Consider the following 12,082-nt stretch of genomic DNA (forward strand, 5'->3'; position numbering starts at 1 on the left):
AGCATCCACATCAGATAAGAAAGCTTGAAATTCCCTGTGGTACAGTCCTCTAGTTCGAATTATGTTGACAGTTTTTACAACAGTGTTCATCACATCGCCCAGCTGGACAGTCTTGGCACACAGTGCTTCTTGGTGGATTATACAGTGCATCCTAACAGCCTCACCTCCGCTCTCTTTTACCTTGGCGCACACCATGGATGCCATTCCTTTGCGCTCACCGGTCATGGACGGAGCTCCATCCGTTGTTACTCCACAGAGCTTGTCCCATTTAAGCCCCATCTTTTCAACTGCCTCTGACACAGCTTCAAAAATATTTCCACCAGTCGTTGTGCCTTTTAGGTTCATCATATCAAGCAGCTCCTCCGTACAGCAAAAATTATCATCGACTCCCCGCAAAAAAATTAACAGCTGTGCGGTGTCTGTGGCGTCTGTGTTCTCATCGCATGCTATCGAGAAAAAATCAAAATCACAAGCTTTGTCTCTCAGCTGAAGTTTCAGGTTAGCTGACAAGTCCTCGATTCTCCGCACCACTGTATTTCTGGATAAGCTCACGTTGTTGAAATCCTGCACTTTTTCCGGGCACATTACTTCTGTGACTTTAATTAGGCACTGCTTTATGAAATCACCGTCTGAGAACGGTTTGCCATGCTGGGCAATAAGTTTAGCAACTTCATAGCTTGCTGTTGTGGCATTTTCCTGTATTTTGTTAGCACGAAAAAAAAACTGTTGTTGAACTTGCAGGCTAGCTGCCATTTGCTTGAATTTCTGTGCTCGTTCGGCACCTGTGTATGATGCGTAGCTCTGATGTTTGGTCTCATAGTGCCGACGGACATTATACTCCTTCATCACGGCAACATCTTCATTGCAAATCAAACAGACACACTTTCCGTTGATTTCTTTGAAGAAATAGTCATTTTCCCACTGTGGTTGAAATCTTCTGCACTCACTTGCTATCTTTCGTTTCTTCGGTGCTGCCATTTCTGGTGCCTCGTGGTAAATGTTTTTCTTTGCTTAATTTTGTTTAGTGGAGAAGCACCTTTTCCGTTACTGGCTCCATCTAGTGTTAAAACTGAGAAGTGCAACAGAGTTGAGCTCAAGCGCCATGTGCGGGCCATATTCAACTATATTTTCAGAATTTAATGCGGGCCAATAAAAACTGATCCGCGGGCCGCAGTTGGCCCACGGGCCGTAGTTTGGACACCCCTGATGTAAAGACTTCTATATTCCACTAACATAGCATTTTAAACAAATTGATGGATATACCAGCACCATGACAACACTTGAATTTTCTTACTGGCCCCCACAATTACTGACTACTACCTAATAGAAAGCCTCTTATTCTAAAGCACAATGGCAGGAAAAATCTGAAAGGAAGTTGAGGGGTGATATATAATTTCACCATGTTTTTCTGTCTCTTTTTTATGTCTTTGATTCTACTGAACTATACATTGTGATCAACATCTTATTGGCCAAATAAAATGAGGTTTCCTACCTTCAACCACATTATCTAGGTGCCTTGGTCCAATTCAATGACCTTTAATTTGGCACTATTTCAGACTGATTGATAATATTAGATCCAGAAGACCAAAAAGACCAGTATGGACTTGCTCACCTGCAAAGCATTGTTGTTTAAGTGTTAAAAATGGACAGTTGAAGATTGATTTCATGAAGACTATATGCTGCGTGGCCAAAAAAGAAGTCACCACCAAAGGCAAAAAAGTCATATACACACATACATACACTGTCATAAGGGTATGTTTTGCTGTGTCCTTTGTTCTTGGTTTCCTGTTTTATTTTGCAGATTGTTCCTGTTTTACCTTTGTTCATGTTCAGTAGTTCACCTGGGTTCATTCAGTTAAACTGTTTCACCTGTGTGTCGTTGTGTTCTGTGGATTTATACCCCTCAGTTTTTATCTTGAGTTGCTTGATCATTGTGTTAGTTCCCTGAGTTCCTTTTGTTGGAATAAATCTGTTGTGAATCTGCATCCCTGGTTGCTCGTCTGCATTTGGGTCCACACGACATCCCCACTGCCACCGTGACATGCACCTGATTTCATTGGACCACTTTTAGGTTTAATTATGTCAGAATTTGCTGTGGCATTGTTTTGAACAGTTTCTGCAATATCACAAGATTAATTTCTATCTTGTGTTGCATAAAGTTTTCCCCAAGATTGTGTATTGGTGATGGAAGAGTCCAGTCTGGACCGGATTGGTGGCCAATCCATGTGTGAAAATGGTGTCTCTTGTATGGTGTATGGTGTTTCACCTCACTTCTGATGCTCCCATCGTTCTGGAACAGGGTAAATCTCTAGAGTCCAATCTTTATGCTCTCCGGCAAACTAAAGCCTTTGGTGGTTTTCCTATGGCTGCATAGCAATTCAGTCCCAATTCCCTGAGTTCCCTACATACTGTGTATGTGGAACTGTTCTTTTTTTGCATTTAAATATAGCCTTGAGTTCTATTGTTTTTCTTTTGTTTATTTAACCAAATTTTCAATTGATTGCAGATCACTATAATGCGTCAGTGTTTCCCACTAACATTGTTTTTCTTGCTGTCCTTTCAGCTTTAATAGTAATAAGTAGGAGAGTTCTTGACGAATTTAAGTTTCTGCATTTTCTTTGTCTTTTCTGCTCGATGCAAATAATCTGAGCCTTCTTAAACAGACCAACATCTTTTCCACAACAGGATGTGTTTTACAAGGTTGTTTAAGAAATTAAAAACTACTTATTTCATCAATTGGAGTTAAATAACTTATTGCATTTGAAATGCAGCATTATCCAATTGGAGGCCTAAACCTATGTAGTGTCTTAAACTCAGGTAGTAACATTTTTGTATAGTATAGTAAAAGTGACACTGAAACTGATGGAGAGCTTCTGAGCTCTGATTACTGCTGTTGTTTGCTTGAACATTTCACCTTTGTAAAAATTCATTTCGCAGCACAAAACCATTGCAATTCAAACTTCAAAATCTCTTATGAACTAGCTTTACCACCACCTCGTCATCCTTTGCGCCTCATTCTCAGAACTAAAAAAGCAGTGCACTTGTCAGGTATAAACTCACAAGGAGAACAAAGCTTCATCTTCCTGTTTCATGTTTGTCTTTGCCTGTCTGACGAACTGTGGTGTTTTAAATTGCAAACAGCAGACTCTCCTCTGGGGCACAGGATCTTGTAAATAGCATACCTGATGGTTCTACAATCTTTGGATCTCCCCTTTTAAAAGATTCTTACAGAAGATGGCATCAGATCATTGGACTTTTGTTCAATACTGAGAAGACATAATATTGCCCTGAAACCTGTTTCTGCTCCAAATGTTCAGTTTATCACGAGTAATTTCACAGGACATCTTCACTCCTGACTCCATACATTGTCATGTCATGAGATATCCAGAGGGGGTAACAAAGCACTTCTTTCTATTGTAAATCAACCTTTACTTTTCATTTCAGTCTCCTAGAAACCATCCATTTAAAGCCGATTGACCAACATTATAAAGGTCAGCATAGTTTGGCATTTTAACAAATATTGGATATTTTTTTTGTTTAAGGATATTTTTCTAAGATAACATGAAAATAAGTTATTATAAAATGGCACAAAATATTGAGAGACTGTGATTTTTATGAATAAAGATCACAGCTCTAACTACCCATGGAGATTTTAAATGATCTAATATGTAATTTACATGGTCTTCTAGAAAACATAATGTACAATACTCAATCATTTTACTTAACTTTCTTTGTGTCTGGTTTTGGTTTGGTTTAAACCACCAGTCTGAATTTTAATGGAGAGCAATTACATTTTCAGCTACATCTCAAACTGAGTCACCAGAGGATTTTGATATAGGAACATCAGACCGACATAAAACTATGTGTCACTGGTAAATGTACACAGTCATTTACATGATTTTTAAGATCACAAAAAGTAAATACAATATCATTTAACATTTTTATTCTTGAGTTCAGGTATTTAAATTAATGAACATTTAAAAAAAATATTAGACCTGGCACCTTTTTTTTTAGCAGAGTTTAAACAGAAATGCAAAAGGGGAAAACTCCAGAGGAGAGCTGAAAATTGAGACAAGCTGCAAAAAATGGAATTGCTGCAAAATCTTTTTATTTTTGCATCCATGTCTGCATTGCAGCAGTTTTCTGTTTTGGCATCATGATCCTGTAATTGAAGAACTCCTCTGTATTTTCGAATTTTCCTTTTGGCATTCCTGTTCACATGTGCAACCTGTTTTAAATATGAAGAGTGTTTGCACCTGTCAACAATAAGGGTTTATAAGGGATTATGTGACTGACACTGATTACATGGCTAAGAGTGCACACAGCTCATTAAAGCCATTTTGTTCAGTTTTTTAAAGATGTTTCTGGTCTCCAATCTGTCCTTCACCACAAGTCCACAGAGCATACACTAATAATAGTATAGAATTGATAGCTAGATAGAATGCAATAATCTTACTCAGGCATTCCAGCCTGGATGTGCTTTGCAAAGAGACATCATAGATATGCTTCCCTTGAAATTCTCGATTTTAGTTTTATTTTTCTATTTATTTTGTATAATTGTTTCTATTACAAAGTTTGTACTACTGGACCGGACCGGAGAGGACAGAAGAGGGACACAAGGAGAATCGAAAAGAAGAGAAAACAGAAAACAACTTGTAGAGAGAAAAAGAGAGAGAGAAAGGGAACAACCTACATACATTTGCATGTCTGTAAGCACACATACACACCAGCTTATATATACACACACACTTCCATACACCTATACAAACTGGAGTCATGTTCCCCCTGCGGGAGGATGAAGCCATCAACTATCAGGAAATCCTAGAACTCACAAGCTAAATTAGGCACACAGGAAGGAAAGCCAGCCGTTGTTAGTAAATGAACTTGCAGAACATACAAAGTGGAACGTGTTCAGAGAAGAGTGATCATGCCAATGTGGCCCCGCCCACACAAAGGTAAGAGGAAGGCCAGGAGAACCCCGAGGCTCGGGCAGCTGGCGACCGTCCCCAAGCACAGATCCCAACCACCCTGCTCCAGGGCCAGTCATGCATCCACCCAGGAGTTGGCAGAGGGGGGGCACCAGCAGAGCCCTCCACGGTCAGGGGTAACAGGCCCCAGCAGGCCCGGACCGGCACCCAGGGCAGACAGAGTGCGGGCCCCAGGACCCCAGGAGCCTGAAGGCAACCCCCCACCCCATAGGCAGAAGGTACAGCCCACGCCAATGGAGAGCCAGGACACCTAGACCGCCACCGAACGGCAGCCAGGCCGCACCCCAGTGTACCGGGCACGCTCCCCGTGCACCAAAGCCCTTTTACCCCACTCACTCACTCACATACATACGTGCGCACACACTCCCTTCCTACACACACACACACTATCTATCCTGCTTCCAGACACCTCATCTCGCAACCCCCCGCCCCGTTGCCCCCACCCCCCATCCCATTCTCACACTCACACCTCATAACATCCCCGCCTTACATGCTCCCCTCGACACACCCTCACACTCATCACGCACCCCCTACTCAGACCCCATCCATACACTCTTCTGCTTTACACACAACCCACCACAGTTCCCCTTATACACTGTCCCCCTATACATGCCCATACTCCGACCCCATCCCTTCACCTCGCTCCACCTCTATACACTCACACACACCCCATAACATACTCCACTCTACACACATACATACCCCCTAACCCCCCTTCCATCCAGCCTAATATTTCTTATACACAAGCACACAAGCTCATTAAAGCCATTTTGCTCAGTTTTTAAAGATGTTTCTGGTCTCTAATCTGTCCTTCACCACAAGTCCACATAGCATACACTAATGATGGTATAGAATTGATAGCTAGATAGAATGCAATAATCTTACTCAGCCATTCCGCCCTGGATGTGCAAAGAGACATTTCTTTTTTAAAGTTCTCCCAAGTGCTTCTTTTTATTGAAAGTGCTACAGTATCTTATCATTTTAGCTTTACAGTAGCTGTGCAGTGATGAACTGAAAGTATGGATGATTTTGCAAATAGAAAGAGCTTATAATAATCAGGCTTAAAGGATAGAGCAGACCTTAATCTTTTTTGCCCAAGAACAGCTACAGAATCTGGATGCAAACTCACACTTTCTGTATGAGAGTTGAGCACTCAAGGCCACCCAAGGCATTTTCTGCCATGAACTCAAAATTAATAAATACACTGATTATTTAAAAAAATGTTTTGCTTGAACTGAATCCAACAAGCTAATGTTAGCTTGGGAAACGGGTAAGTTGTGTAGTTGAGTTTGTGGATTAAAAGTAAGAGCAACTAGGGTATGAAAGATTTTGTGACCTAATTTTATTAAAATCTGAGGTAAAAGAAATACACCTGGAACATGTACAGCGTACCGTACATGATCTAGCATATTAGCTTCCATCTTTCACTTTTACTTTTGATGTTCTGATTTGCTCTTAATGTAACCATAAGAAATAGTTTGAGAAGCCACAAATGTGACAGTAAGTTATTGTTTAGGTCCTTTTTATGAATGGAACACAGTAGCTTGTGTGTTTATTGATGAAAGAACAAATGTGAAATAATCTACTTTGAGACAAGTAGACCCACCTCAAATAAAACACATAAACACAACTACAGAGAAGGAAGTTCATTCTTGTGTCATTCAAACAATTAACCCCTTAATTGTTGCATGTGATACTTCTTCCCCTTTGGTGGTATGTGTGTGGTGCTGGCTGGTGCCTGTCTGGTCGCTCGTTTACCTGCTCCGCTGAGTTGCATGGTGGAAACACAAGATGGGGAGGAGATGCAACATGTGACTGCTTGATGCTGAAGAGGCATTTTAGAGAAATACAGTCACGTTGCTTCTTTGATGAATTACAGCAACACATACTGGGTCTGAATTAGTAGATTTCCATCAGTTGTTTAGTTCCTTGTCACAGGAAAACATGGAACTGGATGGGGTTTATTGACATTTGAATATCAGGCACAAATTAATTTGCATAAGCATGTGTTTGAATTGAGTTTAACCTAGTTAAAGCTTAAAAACATTATTGTGAAAAGACAGCCGGTCCAGCTGGAGGGAAGTCTGAAAACTTTCCATTTGGATTAAACCTAACAAGGGCTCTATAATGTTAAGAGATTCTAAGTTTGGTTTTGTGGACATTCCTTTTTTCTCTGTGAACATCTGTGAATGAATACAATTATGTGAAATCATGGGAAAAGGAAATTAAACTGAGAACCAAATCTAAGTTTCTTTCTCTCAGTTTTTTTTTCCTTGATGAAAAGTGCCCACTGCTCTTGAGAAAGACTATCAGCTTCAGACTATCAGCCTTATCAGCTTCAGCTCATTAGGAATATGTACACATCATAGCTGCACTTCCATGCTGTCTCATCTTAGAGAAGACATACAGTTTTCTCTTATGCCTCCATTCTTTCTCACTCTGATCATCTCCAACCAAGTCAAATTCCTTCTGATAAAGTTTAGACTTTTTCCATTTTTAAACTTTATTTAAAGCCTGAAATATTTTACCACCTCTTTTGAACAACTGATCATTTTATATGTCTGCTGTACACAAACTGTCTTATCTGATCTATGTCAATCCGTCAGTTATTTCCACTTCTTTCAGCATCATTCTTCCATCCTCCATACACCATATCATATTTCTTCATTGCCTGCTATTCGAATGAAATAAGAAACAAAGAGGTCTGCCATCACTGATGTACAAGATGTTCATTATAGGAAAACGCCACTTCAACAGAACTCTGTTCATGTCTGATTGGTTGGTCTGAGTGACTCACCTGCTCTGTAGAGCTGCTGCTTGATAATATCCAGACATCCGTTGTCTAGTTTTCCACTTTAGAACAATTTTAAACCAGCCAACAGACTATTACATTGATGACAATAGTCAGACCAAATGAAGATTCATGAGCAACTAATCAGCTCTGTGTGGGAAATACACAAAGCGATACGCAGGTGTTAAACTGTCAAGACACAACAATGCTCAACAAGGTCACTAATTATTTCTTAATCAAGCACCGTGAACATGAAATTAGGAAAAATGACCCAAATGTAGGACAGGAACAAGGGTAGGTGGCTTTAAGAACTAAGAGCATTTCATTTTAAAGACAACACTGCAAGCTAAGCAAGTCTTAGAAACTACACTTTTTAAATGCAAAACTATAGACAACTGACTGACTAACAAGTATTTCACTAATAGAGACAACAGGGAATGGCATGATAAAACACAAAAAACATGACAAACACTGGGAACTGGCACTGAACAAGGAAAATCTGGAGCACAAATACTGAGACTAATTATAATTGAGCATCAGGTGTGGTAATCAGAAACCGAAAAGGGAGCAGGAAGTAAGCTCAACGGAATATACGAGGGAGATAGAATGCATAATAAAACAGGAAACAAGACGGCACAGAGAAATTAACTTGAACTAGGAACATATTAATAAACATAACCAAGCCCCATGAACTATTGCAGTACCGCCACCCCTCAAGGAATGACTTCCAGATGTCCAAGAATGTCCAAAAACAAGTTCAATTAACAAAAAAAAAAAAAAAAAAGATAAAAAACGGCTTAAAACAACAGCAATTCGTGAAGGAACCCTGATGAAGGCAGCCACCCAGAGAGTGGAGATGGCTTAGGAAAACAGCCTGGAGGCCAGACTGACGAAATGGTGCTCCAGAGGGCAGCCAGGATGGCAGACTGATAAGAAGGGGAACTACGGACGCTGCGGGAAGCTGAATAGTCCAAAATCCACAAGAAGGTCCGTGGTCAGCCAATGGTCTGTTTCTAGAAGAATACGGTGCTTATCAAGGTGACAGACTTGGCTAGGGGTCCAGAGGCAAGGTATGGGTCAATATCCAGAAGTCCAGAAACAGGCAGGAGAAATCCGATAAGGGCAAGAGGGGTAATCCGAGGTTCAGAGCTGGTTGGCAAACTAGAAGTTAGTAAGAGAATGAACGATTTCAACTAGGCAGAAGCTGTGCTGATAATCTGGCAGAGAAGGAGAGAATGAAGTGAGGTTAAATAATGTGGAAGCCCAGTGGTAATTTGAGAAAGGCAGGTGGAATGAATAGGACTGATTGTCTGAGCGGGAACCATGGTAGGAAGCAGAGTGGCAATCAGACAATGCCAGGTGAACTGAATCCACTGATTAATCCAGGAAGAGCAGAGAACATGGCACCCAAGGGGAAGAGCCTTTTTGGCCTTGCCTCCTTCCTGAACATCTTTTCTTTTGTGGCAGCTATGGGGAAGCCTTGCAATTATTATATCTCATGGACAAATTAATTCCCTCAGCGCAAACATCTCCATGGGATTACAAAACTGTCAGTACATCAGGGAGAGCTTGCATTGTAAGGGCATAGTTCAATGGATCATCTATCCGTTGGCGAACTGATACATACTGAAAATTTTTAGAAACTTTTCAACATAGTCGCATTGTCTTTAAAAGACGGTCTTGGTCACCAGAAAATTAAGTGTGATGGCTCTGGAGTTACTTAAACTTTCTCTCCAACAGCAGGCAGAGAGCTTAGGCTTTAAATAAGGTAGCCCAATACCTTTCAATATTGGTGTTCAGAAGTGAGATCTAAAAGTATTGCGTACTTTGCTAGAGATTAATTATTAACATGACATCAGTATTGGTGCTTGTAAAGCATGGTCAGCCTCCCTGAACTGCATGTTTAGTAGCTGATTACCTAGCTCATCTTCGACCCAAAAATGCTTCAAATTGCCAGATCTTTGATAGCTGTACACGCCAAACTGTGCCACTACTTAGACTTATGAAGTATCAATTTGTTATAGTATTTGAGTATAATAGTATCTGAGCTCTCAGATCGATATTTAATCTGTCAAAAAGCATTACAGAAATCAAACTTGTATTTGTTACTATTTTGTGCACAGGTGGGTTGTAGTTGATATTAAATCGAGATGCTGGAATTTAACAGGTTAACAAAAGCTTATATTAGGACTTTTTAAAGTGAGTTTGCACCATTGACTATAAAAAGAGATGGACGGAGCCTCGGTGACGTCACCCATAGGTTTCTGAAGAGCTTAATTGGAGCTCGGTGGGCGGTTCCTACTATCAGCATCTTGGCAGGGCCATGCATGTCGTCTCGCCTGGAAAATACAAATATGGGCAAAGAGGTGCAGCCGAGAGGGGGGTTGTGAGCATCATGGTGGATGATTGACATCAAGCAAATTCCGAGCTGATTGTGGCTAAGAGCTTACATAGCTAAACCAGACATAACAGGAGCTAACCAGCTAACGGAGGTAAGCGGGCTAAAGCTAAGTCAAGTTGTTAACTGGCTAAAAACTGCAGTTCTGCATTCTTCTTACTTGAAGCGGAAGATCAGGTACTTGTCAATCAAAAGGACACGCCCCTAAATATGCTGAATTTTGAGATTAGATTACTTTTAAACGAAGGAGTTACAAAAGAAATTCACTCCCCTCACAGTTGTCACGAAGGTAAACCTGACCTATTAAACCTAAAATGGATTTTTGAAGCAGGCTGTAAACATGTTTAATTCTGTTGTGGAGTGGTTTTTTTCAACATGGGAGTCTATGGGGATTTGCTTTGTTTTGGAGCCCCTAGCGGATGAAGCGGGAACTGCAATTTTTTGCTCTTCCGCATAGGCTTCACTTTTAACCACCAGAGGTTGCCGTTTGGATTGTACATTTTCCAATTCATCCTTTTTTCTGCAACTTGAATAATTCTCTGAAGAAAACAAGTTTGACATGTATTCAACATTTGATGACCACTATTGGAAATCTTCTAGCGTGATGATAGATCTGTATCAGTGTTTCAACATGAGCAAGAAATCTCCAACTGCTCCATTGCCCTTTGCCTTGACGTACCACCTCCTTGCAAGATTCGACTAAACCCAAAGGCTGAGTGAAAAGCTTAAATTATGTTCAGTTTGACTTGACACAAAGCCATGGATTTTACAAAAAAGCACAGCAATCTATTAAACAGAAAGGAAGAACTACAGCCTCCATCACATGAAGTACTGCTCAATAAGCACCCACACAGGGAACCAAGCTGAGCTGGGATCCTCAAGCAATCACACTTCAGAAATGAAAGCTGTTTGCATTAAGAGATGCTGTGCATTAAGAGAACAGACATTGTCTGTTCTCTTAATGCACAGCTGGGGGGGGCACCATTTCTAATTTCTTCTGTCTAAAGACTTGACTTTGAGACAAAAGAAGTGAAGAGCCACCATTGAAGGTTAGTTGGAGAAGGAATCCCAGAAGGATCCCAAAGCTTCCGACTTAAATTGAAAGAGTAAACTGAACAAGCGGACAAATTAATTGTGTGGATTAGGTCTTACGCAGAGCTTATGATGCAGAATCAAGAAAACATTTTAAAGTACCTACTAAAATAAAAAGTGTGTTACTAAACAGTTATAAAAAAAAAATAAAAAAAAAGAAGAAGAATTATGGTTGGGACTTTAACATGTGAAATACAATTAATTACAGAAAAATTAATCACAGAACTTTTGTCAGTGCAAAATTTCCTGGTACACCGATTACACTGATGCACATGGTAGGGGTAGGGGTTAGGGTTAGGGTTATATCGGCTAATAACTTAGCAACTTTGGTGCTATATTTAGCCATTTTCAGACCCTTCAAGTGAGTTGTTTTAAAGAAAATGAATACCAAAAGTTTAGTGACTTTTTTGGTGATATTGGAAACTTTTGATGAGTAACTTGAAAGAATGTGTCGTTTATTCTGTTAACACCAGCTGCTGCTGCATATGCTAATTTCCCCGTACAGAAGAACACTCAAGAGGCTTGGTTGCTTTAAGCTGCAGTCAGAGCAGGAGGTGATCACCTCTGATGCATGACTAGACTGAAGTTGATGCTATTTGATCCCTCCTCGGCTACTGACAGAAATAAATGACTATTGATGAAGAGTGTGGATGAAAACGCTTAAAAAATTTTAATTACTGTCGCATATTGTAGACTCTTAACAGCTGGTGCTGTTGGTTAAAGTGCTTAAAATGACACTATCTTTAGGTAAGTTCATTTCAGGGATATTTTCTATTTCATTTCTACTGTTTTAAAATTAAATGTATTTGACTA

The sequence above is a fragment of the Telmatherina bonti genome, assembly GCF_933228915.1.
Source record: "Telmatherina bonti genome assembly, chromosome: 21".
Lineage (NCBI taxonomy): Eukaryota > Metazoa > Chordata > Actinopteri > Atheriniformes > Telmatherinidae > Telmatherina > Telmatherina bonti.